Genomic DNA, 16,759 nt, shown 5'->3' on the forward strand with positions numbered 1-16,759 from the left:
ACAGGTACAAAACAATAGGGAATCTTGTTAAAACAATGCTTCTACATTGTTTCCCTAGGTACAGAATTCTGAACTCAAGGAAGAGGATGGATTTGAAGACATTTTTGTAAATTTTATATTTTGAATAAAAATTCAAAGTATGATGATTATTAGAAATATATGTTGAAGAATTTCTTACTTGATATGCAATAAAAGGAAAACACAAAACTCATGATGATTTAACTAGACAACAGTATTTTTTTCCTGGAATGTTTATTTCATATCTAAAACTTTAAGGAATTCAGAAAGAAGCATTGAAAAGTTTTCCTTCAATAATATATCATTATAATATCTGACTTGTTGTCAACAACCTTTGCTTTGATCCTGAATTTATAGTCCTTTTTGCTCTCTCTTAAGAATAGCTTCGCTCTGAAGACATTTGTCTTCTCTAGCCAAATGCAATAATGTCATAAAATACAGATCTTTCAGGTTCTATTTTTTTTTTTGCTGAATCTCTACAAATTTTGTTTCAATAACAGAAATCTTGAAACTAGAAATCAAAGTATTTGAGTCCCAGAAATGCTGTTTTATTAATGTGATTCCAAAATGATAGGCAATTTCATTCCTACATATTTTCTATGTTCCCTAGTGTATTTTTAACATAAATAATACATTTGTATGATGCCCAAATAGATTTCCAATTTAAGGAAATGAAAAAGATTGCTTAACAAATGCTGAGTCTTGTTCCTTCCAGTTCTTTAATTTCTAAAAGAAACAATGCCAGCAAACAATTTGAACCATCATCTCCTGATGAATTTTGGAAAGATCTAAAATACACACACACACACACACACAAAGTACTGCTGTTGCTGCTAAGTCACTTCAGTCGGACACAAAGTACTAGAATCCCATTAAAAAAAAAAAAAAAAGCCATAAATTAGACAAAAAAAGCACTTACATTTAAAGTTGTTTCTTGGCAAGGAGTTTAAATGATGTTAATATAACTGAAAAACAACATCCAAAGGCATGATTTCCTTTCAGCAAGCTGTTTTCTGCTAAGATATTATTGATAAAGTTAAATACTGAAGCAACCATTTGCAGACAGTTTATTTGAATTCGTTTAAGAAATATATTCTGAAACGTTTCAAGATCTGCTCTTTAAAATCAGTCAAAGAAGGCAAAGATGGGTTATCTAAGACTTGTCGTTCTTTGACCACAATATAGTATTTAGATTTGAAAATTGAAGAATAACAAAGCAATAGGCCTGAAGCTCTACCCCGAGAGAAAAATATTTAAATACAAAGCTCCAAAGGATTATAAAGGTTCCTTTTGTTACAGAGTGTTGTGACCACTGGTTTGTAGCCGCAAATGCATGCTGCATTCAGTGGTGAGAGGAATTAGAATGCTGGTGTAACCATGACTGTGCTATTTCTACTTAAGTGCAGGAGTTTAGGGGGTAAAGTTATGCTAAAGTATCAAAGACTACACTATCAGAGGTGAATTGAAAGGCTCAAATCTCCTTATCTTATTAATTCTGTGCTACATAAGAGTTATATGCATACATATTTGAGAAATGTATTTGGAGGAGTGAGAAAAAGGTGTCAAAGTTAATTATAAGAAAAGTAAAAATAGTCAAGGAAGATCTCAATAAGGAATTGTAGAAAGGATGAAAGGAAGAAAGGGAAAATGAAGGAAGAAACGGAGGGAGGGAAGGAAGGAAGAGGGAAGAAGAAAGGAAGGAAAGAAAGCAGGAAGGAGGCAAGCATTAGAGCTGTATAACATTACGTATTGTTGCAGTTACAGAAATAGAGCACAGTCGAATTAGGTGAATTAGACTAAGAGCTGAGCTCTCAGGATAAATTGTGGAACATTTCAAGTTGTCTTGGTAACAGGGTTTTCACTTACTGATACTGAATTAACAATAAGAAAAACCTTTGTAAGGTGAAGCAAATAGTAAAATAGTTAACTAACTTTCAGTAACATTCAATTACATTTTAAAACATTGCAATATATGTAACCCAGGTAAACTTTTAAACCCAGTAGCATTTAACATGGTTTATGCATCTTATTATGGAAAGCAGGTATTTCTCTATATTGTTATTGAGTGAGGTGTGAAGGATTCAAATCTCATAAATGAACATCATCAGCTAGGATCTTTTCTGCTACCTCCTAAAGTTAACATTAGTCTCTAATGAATATATGAAACAGTTCAACACATGAAAATTTGTTTCTCCATATAGCTCGAGTTTTGTTTATCTAGCATGGTATGATTCTATACCTATGGCATTACTATAATTTTATAATTTGGATTCAATTGGGGAAATAATGTCATGTAGTAGAACAAATAGGAAATTGACTTTAGAAAACCTGGATTGTCTCATATTTGCTCTTTTCAATTGTGCATACATTGGTGCTTACTCAAATTTTCAGCATCTTGTTTCTTAATTTTTCAGATGAGAATAATAATACTATTATAATTAGGCTTCATACTTGCTAAAATAACATATATTGATATATTTCATTTAATGTGTTTGAAAACAATTTCTAAACTAAATGTATTATCTTCTTTGGGGTTATTATAATTCTGTTTTAGACTTATAGCTTAAATTATAATATCTCATTTTTTTGGAAAATATATTTGCTTGTTCCTACATTATTAGCTGTTCTATGATTGGCAATATTACACATACAACCATATGTTTTGATGTATGGAAAACTCAAGAAATTTTTTTCTATTACTGCAGACAAACTTTTAAGATACAGCACACATAAGTATAGGCAATGATATTAAGGCATAACATAGCTCAGAAAATTAATGTTGACATCTCAACCAAGTAGGCCAGCACATTGTACTGAACTATTTTGATGTGTGGCATAGGTAAAAATTACAAAATAAAATTATCTCCTCTAAACTTCAAATTGTATGTAGTTTTGTTGTTGTTTAGTGGCTGAGCTGGTCTCAACTCTTGTGAACCCATGGACTGTACCCGCCAGGGTCTTCTGTCTATGGGACTTTCCAGGCAAGAATACTTGTGTTGGTTGCCATTTCATTCTTTAGGGGATCTTCCCAACCTAATAATCGAACTCATGTCTCTTGCATTGGAAGGAGGATTTTTTTTTAATACAATTGAGCCACAAGGGAAGGCCCTTATTGTAGCTTAGTCAGTGGTATATTAGTACCAAGAAGACTGCTGCTTTAATTTCATTAATATTAACTTGTACTTTCCACTTCACTAAAATAACTTCCAAAGATATCAGAAGAAAAAATGAAATGCAATAGCTATGAGGAAAAAAATGATAAGACCTTTTAAGAGTTGGAACAAAGGGTCTGGAAGGAGTTGAAGAATCACAATGAGCTTCTTAAACACATTAGCATATCTTGTTTTCATGTTGTCTTCAGGTTAACAAGGGTAAGGTTGGCCTTGGTACGGATCTGCCTTCAGAAGAGCTGTAGAGGATTCCACAGGACAACTGGATGTCAGATGATCATACACAAAAAGCCCTACGGGAACCCCCTCACGTGGATGCACTCAAGGCCAACACCTTTCCCACTGACTGTTGGTGCCAATATTTGAAACCCCAAAGCTTTTCCCCAATTTGGCTACAAACAATTCATCTCATGAGTTAAATTTATTTCCAGTTCATTTCCAGTGACTAGAAATAGAAATATAAACAGAAAGTGTAGCTCAACTGAATATATGCTCAGCAAGTTAGAATAATTCCCCCTATTTCCTCATCCTTTCACTTCATTTGAAGAAACCCTCACTGCTAAGGTTTGTGAAATCAGAGTTTTTTTATGTTTCCTGAGAGCATTCAGTTTCCTGCTCTTCTCTGGAGCTCTTGCATCCTCAGCTGCCCCTTACCTGCTGCTATTGCCTCTGATTCAAGCCTCAGTCCACCTTCCTAATGCAGGTGGGAACCAACTCGCAGCCTGTGTGTTGGGAGTGTTTCTCCTTGGTAGAAATAGTAACTTTAAAATTTTATGAAAAGGGAGGAATTTATTTTTTTTCTTAATAAAACTAAGTGAACAGCTGTTCTTCTAACTTCATCAGATCCACAATTCAAAGGTACTTTGGAGTAAATTTCAAACTCCTTAGTTTAGCAAATAAGGTTTCTTCTGCTTGGATATCTGAAAACCTTCAATCTTATCTCCTGCTCCTTCTGAAGCAATGCCTCTGTTTCAGTCCTACAAACTATACATCACTTTCCCTAGCCACCATGTCATTTTCCTTCTCACAGAATTCTCTCATCTTTTGCCTGGAATGTTTTCCCATCCCATTCTTTCACTGCCTTTGATTCCCTCCCACACTCAATCCTTGATATCCTTGACAATTTTATTTATATATATGGAATTTTCTTTATATGTGTGTGTATATATATACATATATATATATATATATATAATTTTGGTAATTTTGCTCCTTTGTTGTATTAGATAGCCTGCGTTAATTCTCCAGACTTCTTTTCTTTGCTCTCACATTTTCCATCTTCTTTTTTTTTCTCTTGCCAAGAATGTTTCTTAGCTTTATCTTTCAGCTGGTCTATTGAATTGTTAATTTATTCTATCATACTTTTGTAATTTCAAGAGTTTTTTTTCCCCTCTCCTTTTATAGAACTTTCTGTCCTAGTTCCCTGATACAATGTCTTCTCTCTCATCTCTCTAAAGCCATTAATCATGATTATTGATTTTCTAAGTTTTCTTCTGCTTCTAACATAATGTGCCCACATGTCCCCCAATTATTTTTTTTTTAGTTGGTTGTTTTTGTGGTGGTATTTTTTCTGTTTGTTTCTTATTTTTTTTAAAGTTCTATGCTTAGAGACTTAAATAACCTACTATTCTTTTTCTCCATTTGTTTATTTCATCGAGTCTTAAAAACTGAATATTTTAAACTGAAGTATTAATATGCTGCTGCTGCTGCTGCTAAGTTGCTTCAGTTTTGTCTGACTCTGTGCGACCCCATAGACAGCAGCCCACCAGGCTCCTAAGATGCTGAGTAAAGATTAAGAGGAGAGTATAAAGGCTGGCTTAAAACTCAACATTCAGAAAACTAAGATCATGGTATCCAGTCCCATCACTTCATGGCAAATAGATTGGTGAAAAGTAGAAATAGTGACACTTTTTTTTTTTTTTTTCTGGGCTCCAAAATCACTTAGGATGGTGACTGCAGCCATGAAATTAAAAGATTCTTACTCCTTGGAAGGAAAGCTAATACAAATCTAAACAGTGTATTGAAAAGCAAACATATCACTTTACCAACAAAAGTCCATATAATCAAAGCTATGGTTTTTCCAGTAGTCCTTTATGGATGTGAGAGTTGAACCATAAAGAAGACTGAGTACCAAAGAATGGTGCCTTAGAATTGTGGTGCTGGAAAAGACTCGAGAGTCCTTTGGACTGTAAAGAGATCAAACCAGTCAATCCTAAAAGAAGTCAACCTTGAATATTAATTGGTAGGACTCATGCTGAAGCTGAAGCTCCAGTACTTTGGCCACCTGATGGGAAGAACTGACTCATTTGAAAAGACCCTGATGCTGGGAAAGATAGAAGGAAGAGAAGGGGACAGCAGAGGATGGGATGGTTAGATAGCATCACTGACTCAATGGATATGAATTTGAACAAACTCCAGGAATTAGTGAAGGACAGGGAAGCCTGGCGTGCTGCAGTCTTTGGGGTTTCAAAGAGTTGGACTCGACGACTTAGGGATTGAATAAAACAACATTAAGATGCTGATGGAAAGTTTTTATTTATTTATTTATTTTCCATGACTGGACTATTCTACAGATAATCTGATCACTTCACAGGGAAACTGAAATGTCAGAATCTGTAGAAAATTTATTTCTGGCTATTCAGTTTCCCTAGAGAGAAACCTTTCTGACTTTACCCTGGGGGAATAGAAGACTGATTGCAGTTATTTGAAAGCTAAGTTGTGGGATGTCAGCTGAGTCTCACTATTACGTAAAGAGAAGGTGTTAGTCACTTATTTGTGTCTGACTCTTTGCAATCCCATGGACTGTTGCTCACCAAGCTTCTCTGTCCATGAATTTCTCCAGGCAAAAATACTGGAGTTGGTAGCCATTTCCTACTCCACAGGATCTTCCCAAACCAGGGATTGAACCTGGGTGTTCTGCATGGCAGGCAGATTCTTTATCATCCGAGCCACCAGGGAAGCTTTTTGCTGTTACCTAAGGTCTCATCATTCATTCCCTAAAGTAGCACTACAGGGAAAATAAATTATTTCTGGTGATTTTGTTTTTAAATTTGGAAAATTAAAGTGTGTCTTTTTTTCTCTTTTATCACAGTTGCCTGCAGTCCAGCAAGAACATCTCTTCCCCAAGGATGCATCTGTAATAGAGAAATTAATCAATACTGTTCTAAAACTGTTATGACCATTTCAGCATAAAATGCACAACACTTTGTTATCCTGGAAAAATTCATATTTTTAAGTTTATAAAATTTTTATATTTTAGATTATATGTTTATTCTGTTATATAATCTAGATTTATTAAAAGGATACATTTGAGGAATTTATAGAGGAATTTGATGAAAGTGAAAGAGGAGAGTGAAAAAGTTGGCTTAAAGCTCAGGTTGACTTTATTTTTCGGGGCTCAGAAATCACTACAGATGGTGACTGCAGCCATGAAATTAAAAGACACTTACTCCTTGGAAGAAAAGTTATGACCAACCTAGACAGCATATTAAAAAGCAGAGACATTACTTTGCCAACAAAGGTCCATCTAGTCAAGGTTGTGGTTTTTCCAGTAGTCATGTATGGATGTGAGAGTTGTACTATAAAGAAAGCTGAGCACCAAAGAATTGACGCTTTTGAACTGTGGTGTTGGAGAAGACTCTTGAGAGTCCCTTGAACTGTGAGGAGATCCAACCATTCCATCCTAAAGGAGATCAGTCCTGGGTGTTCTTTGGAAGGAATGATGCTGAAGCTGAAACTCCAATACTTTGGCCACCTCATGCGAAGAGCTGACTCATTTGAAAAGACCCTGATGCTGGGAAAGATTGAGGGCCGGAGGAGAAGGGGACGACAGAGGATGAGATGATCGGATGGCATCACTGACTCAATGGACATCAGTTTGGGTAAACTCTGGGAGTTGGTGATGGACAGGGAGGCCTGGCGTGCTGAGGTCCATGGGGTAACAAAGAGTTGGACACAACTGAGAGACTGAACTGAACTGAACTGAATAGAGGAATTAAGAGGCTGGCAAACCTCTCTCACACAAGGCATAAAGACGGACAAAATTGTTACAAACACACATGTTAGAGTTTTGGAAGTTGACCAAAGGCTGACAAACTGAGAACAATTTATTCATAAACTCCAGGCAAGAACAACAGGAGTGCAGGTTGTTTTTGCCCAGATCAGTTCCACAGCTCTGGGTGAAGGAATTTAATGGAGGAAGAGCTGACCTTGAATGCCAGTGAACTTGCTTTCAGAGGGAACTGGTGTCCAGTGGAGTAGAGGGAAAATATGTGTCTAGTAAAGTTTTCATTAAGAATGGCAAATTTGGTAGAAAACAAATATGGAGAGCCGTAGCTGAATTAGTTTGAGGTTGCTCTACTCTTTGAGACAGGTAGAGGACCAGATGAAAATTTAATATGAAGATCCTAGAAAGGAAGGGTTCATATGAGGACTAGACAAGGTCTTCATGTATCCCTGGCTGACTGGTAAACTATGTAGATGTGTGATGGGGGACGAGAGAATCCAGATAGAAAATTCTGACATGGAAGCATTAAAATTTCCTGAACTTTGGATGTACTCCTCAAGGTACGTATAGATCAGTCTCCAGAGGGAAACATTATGGGCTTTGGTGATTGAGCACAATCTTTGCCCAATTGTTGCCTGACTACCAACCTATGGCATTTGGAAATGTCTGAGGTTTCAGACTGGAAACGTCTGATAAAAATATTCTAAGGCTGCGCAATGGTTATCAATGCACAGCTCTATGATTCTACTGAAATGCATTGTACTGTGCACACTTACAGTATTTGTATTTTATATTATGTAAATCTTTTTAAAAAGAGGTTTCAAAATGAAATTTCCTTTTAATATTTTTTACCAGTGGAAATTTCACTTTAGCATTTTTTCCTTTTATATTTGCAGGGTATTTATTCCATGTAGAAAATCATTTCTAAGCTCTCGTCTTCTGAGCATCATATTTTTTTTTCACTTAATTGCCTTGCAGAAATCATAAATATCCAAGGTAATAATTCCTTTTCTAAAGAGAGGTTTACAAAAACAAAGATTAATTTTCTCATGTTGGATAAGAATTATTAACTGTTAAAAATGCAAAACTTCATTTTTTTCCTTATGATATTACTTTTTTCCCCTTAGGAAGCTACACTACAAGAGTTTCAGAATTTATCAGCTACCTTACCACATCTTAAAACCTTGCCTATTTACACCTGCAGGGTCAGTCTTCCAGTCTGTAGTAGGCTCCAGAATCTCTCAGGATACCCCTTTGTCCTTGATTCGACATCCCAAGTAAAGGATCTGTGGATTCTCTTTGGGTACTAGGTCCCTATTCTTACTTTGGACTATTCTTCTCTATGAAGAATTGTTGGGTGTTTGGAAAAGCAGACTGGAGGCATTATTTCAGGAATAATGATTAAAAACCATGCCACAGAAGTAGCCTGACATCAGAAAAATCTACAGTGAGAAAGTTGTAATCATTTGAAATTAGTTGAAAAGATATGTGAAAAAGTACCTAGTTGATTTAAAATGCACATAACTTTAGGTTTCAATGGGACATGGAAAGATAAACAAATTTTGATTTTGTTTGAGACTGAGTGATAAGAAAGTAGTTGGACAGATTTTTCTGACTTGATGGTATCTAGAGATGTGCATTTAAAGGATTAATTATAAAATGGGAGATTAGAACACATGATGCCAAAAATTCAGTAATGCATGAGTGATGGATTATGAAGGAAAAAGAGCTAGGTTTAGAGCTTGGTTTAGGATTAGGACTGGGAAATGAAGCAAGGAAATGACTCTGCCTTTGCAAGACAAGAAGGAGGGCACCACTATTGGTACATTTCTTTTATTTGAAAGGATGGAAGATGACAGATTAGATTTGAAGATGTACTGGTTGAAGTTTTAAGAAACTTCAGTCAGATGGTTTATATCAAATAATTACTAAAATTATTAAGCTCTTACAACGTAGTTCAGTTCAGTTCAGTCGCTCAGTCATGTCCGACTCTTTGCAACTCCATGAACCGCAGCATGCCAGGACTCCCTGTCCATCACCAACTCCCAGAGACCACCCAAACCCATGTCCATTGAGTCGGTGATGCCATCCAACCATCTCATCCTCTGTCATCCCCTTCTCCTGCCCTCAATCTTTCCCAGCATCAGGGTCTTTTCAAATGAGTCAGTTTTTCACATCAGGTGGCCAAAGTATTGGAGTTTCAGCTTCAACATCAGTCCTTCCAATTAACACCCAGGACTGATCTCCTTTCGGATGGACTGGTTGGATCTCCTTGCAGTCCAAGGGACTCTCAAGAGTCTTCTGCAACACCACAGTTCAAAAGCATCAATTCTTCGGTGCTCAGCTTTCTTTATAGTCCAACTCTCACATCCATACATGACCACTGGAAATACCATACATAGCCTTGACTAGACGGACCTTTGTTGGCAAAGTAATGTCTCTGCTTTTTAATATGCTGTCTAGGTTGGTCATAACTTTCCTTCCAAGGAGTAAGCGTATTTAATTTCATGGCTGCAGTCACCATCTGCAGTGATTTTGGAGCTCAGAAAAATAAAATCAGCCACTGTTTCCACTGTTTCCCCATCTATTTGCCATGAAGTGATGGGACTGGATGCCATGATCTTAGTTTTCTGAATGTTGAGCTTTAAGCCAACTTTTTCCATTCTCCTCTTTCACTTTCATCAAGAGGCTTTAGTTCTTCCTCACTTTCTGCCATAAGGGTGGTGTCATCTGCATATCTGAGGTTACTGATATTTCTCCCAGCAATCTTGATTCCAACTTGTGCTTCCTCCAGCCCAGCATTTCTCATGATGTACTCTGCATATAAGATAAATAAGTAGGGTGACAATACACAGCCTTGAAGTACTCCTTTTCCTATTTGGATCAGTCTGTTCCATGACCAGTTCTAACTGTTGCTTCCTTACCTGCATACAGATTTCTCATGAGGCAGGTCAGGTGGTCTGGTATTCCCATCTCTTTCAGGATTTTCCATGTTATTGTGATCCACTCAGTCAAAGGCTTTGGTATTGTATTAAAACTGTTTTACATGTAATTAAACTTTTTTCTGCAAAGAGCCAAATGTATACTAGTATTTAGCTTTATTATGTATTATGCTAAGTTGCTACAGTTGTGTCCAACTCTTTGTGAACCTATGGACAGTAGCCCACCAGGCTCCTCTGTCTATGGGATTCTCCAGGCAAGAGTACTGGAGTGATTGCATGCCTTCCTCCCTGGGATCTTCCCTACCCAGGGATCAAACTTGCATCTTTTAAGATTCCTGCATTGGCAGTCAGTTCTTTACCAATAGCACCACCTGGGAAATCCCCATTATGTATAATATATTCATGGAAATACTTGTTATTGTTTCTTTAAACTGTTTAACTTTCTTTTTTTTTTTTTTTTCTTGTCAGTTGTTCATGTCTGCTGACATTTTATTTCCTCTTTCCCATTTTGAATATCCTTGAAGTGTTATTTAAATGTCTGAAGTAATGAAGATTCTTCCAACTTCATATTCTAGAATAGGATTATTTCAAGACATGGGCTGTCTCTTCCTTAGAGCCAGTCCATATCTTTTTCCCTATCCTATCTGCCTAACCATTCAATTACTGCAAAGCAAAATTTATACTTGATAATTTATTACTTACATTCTGTATCTATTTTTAACAATTATATAACTTATATTCAATCATTACTTTTATTTGTCCATGACATTTTGTAGGATGCTAAGAGTTTTGCACTTTATCTTTCCAACTTGTTTCATTTGTCATCTTTGCACTTAATGACAGGTTTATGAATCCCTGCCTTATGTGTGAAAGAACACCAAGAATGAATGGCTTATTGTGAAGAGGGTAGGAATGCAAAATTTAGTGACCTTCACTGACATTTAATAATATACTCAAAAGTTAAAAGGTAGAAAACCCCCAGTACTCTTAAGGCTCTATCTCAATAGGCACAAATTCAATGGAAATGCATTTTAGTGTCACTTCCACTATCATCATAATGGCTCACTGGAGAAAACGGAAAAAGGATCATTAGTCACACTTTATCTGTCAGGTTTTGTGATGCAAATGACTTCAATGGAAATGTCTCCTATGCATACTTCTCTAATTTCTGTTGTTTGTTATGGAAAATTGAAAAAAAAATTATGAATTTAGATTTTATATGCCAGTGACTCTTTCATGGATCCATATATCACTTTCCTGACACTTTGTAGAACAGAGATTGAAAGATGGAAGTGTTAATTAAAAACTGTGGCCTTGAGACCAGTTACAGAAACAATGACTGTGATAGTTATCCATACTTCCCTCTGCATACTATATACATACTTTTTGTATGTTATGCATTTTATTTCTCTCACCTTTCCCTATTATTTTAAATTGTTTGTGGGTAATTTACACTTCTGTGTTTATGTTGCAGACTATTTGGATATAACAGTGACTGTGTTCAGTTCAGTTCATTCACTCAGTTGTGTCCGACACTTTCTGACTGTACGGATTTCAGCATGCCAGTCTTCCCTATTCATCACCAGTTCCTGAAGCTTGCTCAAACTCATGTCCATTGAGTCAGTGATGCCATCCAACCATCTCATTCTCTGTTGTCCCCTTCTACTCCTGCTTTCAATCTTTCCCAGCATCAGAGTCTTTTCCAATGAGTAGTTCTTCATATCAGGTTGCCAAAATATTGGAGTTTCAGCTGGAGGGTCAGTCCTTCCAATAAATATTCAGGACTGATTTACTTTAGGATGGACTGATTTGACCTCCTTGCAGTCCAAGATTCTTCTCCAGCACCACAGTTTGAAAGCAATAATTCTTTGGCACTCAGCCTTTTTTATGATCCAACTCTTTTCTCCTGTACATGTCTATGGGGGAACACACACACACACACACACACAGCTTTGATTATATGGACCTTTGTCAGAAAAGTGATTTTTTTTCTTTTTAATATGCTGTCTAGGTTTGTAAAAGCTTTTCTTCCAAGGAGCAAACATGTTCCAATTTCATGGAGCAGTCACCATACACAGTGGTTTTGGAACCCAAGAAAAAAAGTTCGTCACGGTTTCCATTGTTTCCCCATCTATTTCCCATGAAGTGATGGGATCAGATGCCATGATCTAGTTTTTTGAATGTTGAGTTTTAAGCCAGCATTTTCTCTCTCCTCTTTCACCTTCATCAAGAGGCTCTTTAGTTCCTCTTCACTCTGCCATTAGAGTGGTGTCATCTGCATATGTAAGGTTGTTAATATTTCTCCCAGCAATCTTCATTCCAGCTTGTGCCTCATCTAGCCTGGCATTTCACATGATGTACTCTGCATAGAAGTTAAATAAGCAGGGTGACAATATATAGGCTTTACATATTCCTTTCCCAGTTTGGAACCAATCTGTTGTTCCATGTCCAGCTCCAATTCTTCTTGACCTGCAAACAGGTTTCCCAGGAGGCATGCAAGGTGGTCTGGTATTCCCATCTCTTTAAGAATTTTTCACAATTCATTGTGATCCACACAGTCAAAGGCATAGTAGTCAATGAATCAGAAGTAGATATTTACCTGGAATTCACCTGCTTTTTCTATGATCCTACAGATGTTGGCAATTTGATCTCTTATTTCTCTGCCTTTTCTAAATCCAGCTTGTACATCTGAAAGTTCTTGGTTCACATACTATTGGAGCCTATCTTGAAAGATTTTGAGCATTACCTTGCTAGCATGTGAAATTATTGCAACTGTGTGGTAATTTGAACATTTTTTGGCATTGCCCATCTTTGTTATTAGAAAATTGACCTTTTCCAGTCCCATGGCCACTGCTGAGTTTTCCAATTTTGCTGGCATATTGAGTGCAGCACTTTAACAGCATCATCTATTAAGATTTGAAATAGCTCATCCAGAATTCCATCATCTCCACATCTCCACTTTGTTTGTAGTAATGCTTCCTATGGCCCACTTGACTTCACAGTCCAGGATGTCTGGCTCTAGGTGAGTGACCACACCATTGTGGTTACCCGGGTCATTAAGATCCTTTTTGTATAGTTCTTCTGTGTATTCTTGTCACCTCTTCTTGATATCCTCTGAGTCTGTTAGTCCCATACCATTTCCATCTTTACATGAAACATTCCCTTGGTACCTTTGACTTTCTTGAAGAGACTTCTTTCATAATTTATCTTTGATTTTTTTTTTATATTTTGAAAATGATATGCCAAATGTAGTGAACTTATTTGGAATTTATTCTACTTGATGTTTTTTGAGGTTTGTGGATCTATGATTTCATGTATGACATTAATTTAAGGAAAATTTTAGTCATGATCATTTCACATTTTTTTTTTTCTGTTACTTTTCTTCTCTTTCTGGTATTCCCATTACATGTGTTACAGTTTTGTAGCCGTTTCACAGATCATGGATATTTACTTCTAATTTTTGTTTGCTTTTAGATTTGGAGGTTTATATTGTGATATCCTTAAGCTTAAACACTTTTTTCCACAGTCCTGAGTAGTCTTCTAATACGTCCATTGAAGACGTTTTTCTTTCTATTAAGGCAATTTGATCATATTTCTTTTTGGTTCTTTTAAAGAATTTCCATGGTTTTGCTTACATTGTCCATCTGTTCTTGCACACTGTCTACTTTATCCATTAAAGGCCTTAGCATATTCATATTTTGAATTTAAAATTTTAATTGTGAAAATTCTCATCTGATAATCCAATATCCCTGTCATATGTAAATCTGATTCTGATGGTTGTTCTCTTTAAACTGTGCTCTTTTTAGTATGCTTTGTAATTTTTTTGAACATCAGACAAGATGTACTAGGTAAAAGAAATTGCTATTAAAAAGCCATTAGTAACGTGATGATAAAATGTGTGTGTGTGCTGGGGGGAGGCAAACAATTTATAGTCCTAAGATTTAAACTTTCAGTCTTTCAAGTGAGGTTGTCTGACCCTGGACTGTGAACTTCACATGCATTTCTCATTCTTGTCTTCTCCACTCAGGTGAGATAGGATAGCTGCTGATGCTAAGTCACTTCAGTCGTGTCCAACTCTGTGCGACCCCATAGACGGCAGCCCACCAGGCTCCCCCATTCCTGGGACCCTCCAGGCAAGAACACTGGAGTGGGTTGCCGTTTCCTTCTCCAATGCATGCAAGTGAAAAGTGAAAGTGAAGTCTCTCAGTCGTGTTCGACTCTTAGCGACCCCATGGACTGCAGCCTACCAGGCTCCTCCGTCCATGGGATATTCCAGGCAAGAGTACTGGAGTGGGGTGCCATTGCCTTCTCCGGATAGGATAGCTAGAGGGGGCTTAAGGTGTGTGTTTCCCTTCCCTTAGGTCACTTAGGCTCTGATAAATCCCAGTATGTTAAGCCAGATGTCAGACCTTGTTAAGAAAAACAGAATACTCCACTGTATTCCAAAATTGTTCTTTTGCTTTTCTCTGTGCTGAAGGCAGGAGGGTTTTTTTTTTTTTTTTTTTTTCTCCCATTGTGAGGACCTGCTAGATATCCAGGACATAAAAATCACAAAGATAATGGGGGGCGCCCTAAGGACTGAATCCCTCTGAGTTTTTTATCTCTCATACTTCTCTCAGGTTGAGCCTCCAACAATTTATCAATTACAATTCAGTTTTCCATACTCTGACACTGGTTCTTATAGAAGTTTCAGCTAGAGGGTTTCTGCTCCAAAAAGTTGTGATTCTCTGCATTTGCCTGCAGGTCTCTCCAGTTTTGGGGGTAGCGTTTGTTCTGTGATCTTACTTCTCTGAAAGATCTAAGAAGATTTGTAGATTTTTCAGTTTGTTCAGGTTTTTACTTGTTACTAGGATGGAGTGGCAGGTTCTAAGCTTCTTACATGTCAGACCAGAAACTGGAAGTCCTCTAAAGACAACTTATACCCCAGAGTTATTTTTAAGTTTTCAGGCTAGCCTCTTGTTTGCATCAATTCTTATTGCCACTGTAGTCATCTGTGATGTCAAAAAATTGCTGCTGATTTTATATTTTTTTGTCAAATGCCCTGGGGATGGGGCATTTTTCATCAAGTATGTTCAGATTCAAAAGAAATAAAGACATGCTCTGTGAATGGGATTTTTCCTAGAAAGCTACCAGGGATAATAATGAAAATACTGTGGGGATAGGGTTTTGGGGAGCTACAAACCCATTATTCCCCCTCCAGTACTACCAGGCTGCTTTTGACTGTGGCTACCATGGTTGCAAGTCTGTTTTCAAGGTTCATGATGAGCTGGGGTGAGGGTGTAGGAACAAGACTAGTTAAAATTGCCATAGACTTGTTTTGTTTGAACCAACTCAGTTTCTTCCCTTCAATAACACTTTGTGGATTCAGAAAATGCTGATTTTGACATTTTAGTGCTCTCATTGCTTTTCTGGAGGAGTTGATTTTTAGAGGTCCTTATTTTGCCATTACAGAGTATTTCTCATCAGTAATATGTGTTTAAATCATCAAAGTTAAATCCCAAAAGTAACATATAGCAAAATAAAAATAAATAAATAAATATCATTACCCCCTAAAAGATGAAATATGTACTATGTAAAAAGGTATATAACCACAAGTTTGTTCTCTATGTCTGTGAGTCTGTTTCTATTTGTAGATAGGTTCACTTGTGCTGTAATTTAGATTCCACATATAAGTGATAACTTAGGGTATTTGTTTTTCTTTATGACTTACTTCACTTAGTATGATCTCTAGTTGCATCCATGTTGCTAAAGTGTCATTATTTCACTCTTTTTATGATGGCTGAGTCATAGTCCACTGTATATGTGTACCACATCTTCTTTACCCATTCATCTGTTGATGGACATTGAAATTGTTTCCACATCTTGTTACCGAGTCCAAGCTCGCTTTGCTTGCCACACAATAAGTCAATGAATCCAAGACAAGGTGTTGGGGCTATGAAGGGACTTTATTTGGGAGCCAGCTGACTGATAAGATGGCAGGCTATTGCTTCAAAATAACCGTGTTGCTGGGGCCTGGATGTCAGATTCTCTTATGGATCAGAGATGGGGGGAGGTGAGGAAACAAAATAAAAAGACCATTTAATTCCTGCGAATATCTCCTAGAATGGCAAGCCTCAGGTAGGGAGAGGTGTTAGTTTCAGTTCCTTACAGTCATTTCCTGGGTACTGCTAAATGGAATGTCTCCTGTCATATCAACAAGCAAATACGTCACGTTTATATGTGATTCCAGCCTCCCCAAATGTGAACTTCTGGGCCGTGCCTGTAAGCAGCAGACAAGGGGCACCAAGAGTTGCACCACTTGCCACAGAGAGTTCAAGAATCTCACAATCCTTCCCAGGTTGGAGGGGTCACCTTGTCTCCCTGAGGCAGGGCAAAATGTAAGCCTACAAAAGTGGCAAGATAAGGGTTTAAGTCTGGAGAAGAAAATGGCTACCCACTCCAGTATCATTGCCTGGAGAGTTTCATGGACAGAGTAACCTGGCGGGCTACAGTCCATGGGATCACAGAGTTGGAGCTATTTTCTTCTCCAGACTTAAACCCTTATCTTGCTACTTTTGTAGGCCTACATTATGGCTTGCCTCCGGGAGACAATGTGACCCCACCCACCTGGGAAGGATTGTGAG

Source organism: Bos grunniens, chromosome 1 (assembly GCF_055505025.1).
Source record: "Bos grunniens cultivar Pamir isolate PY7600 chromosome 1, Bosgru_T2T1.0, whole genome shotgun sequence".
NCBI classification, from domain to species: domain Eukaryota; kingdom Metazoa; phylum Chordata; class Mammalia; order Artiodactyla; family Bovidae; genus Bos; species Bos grunniens.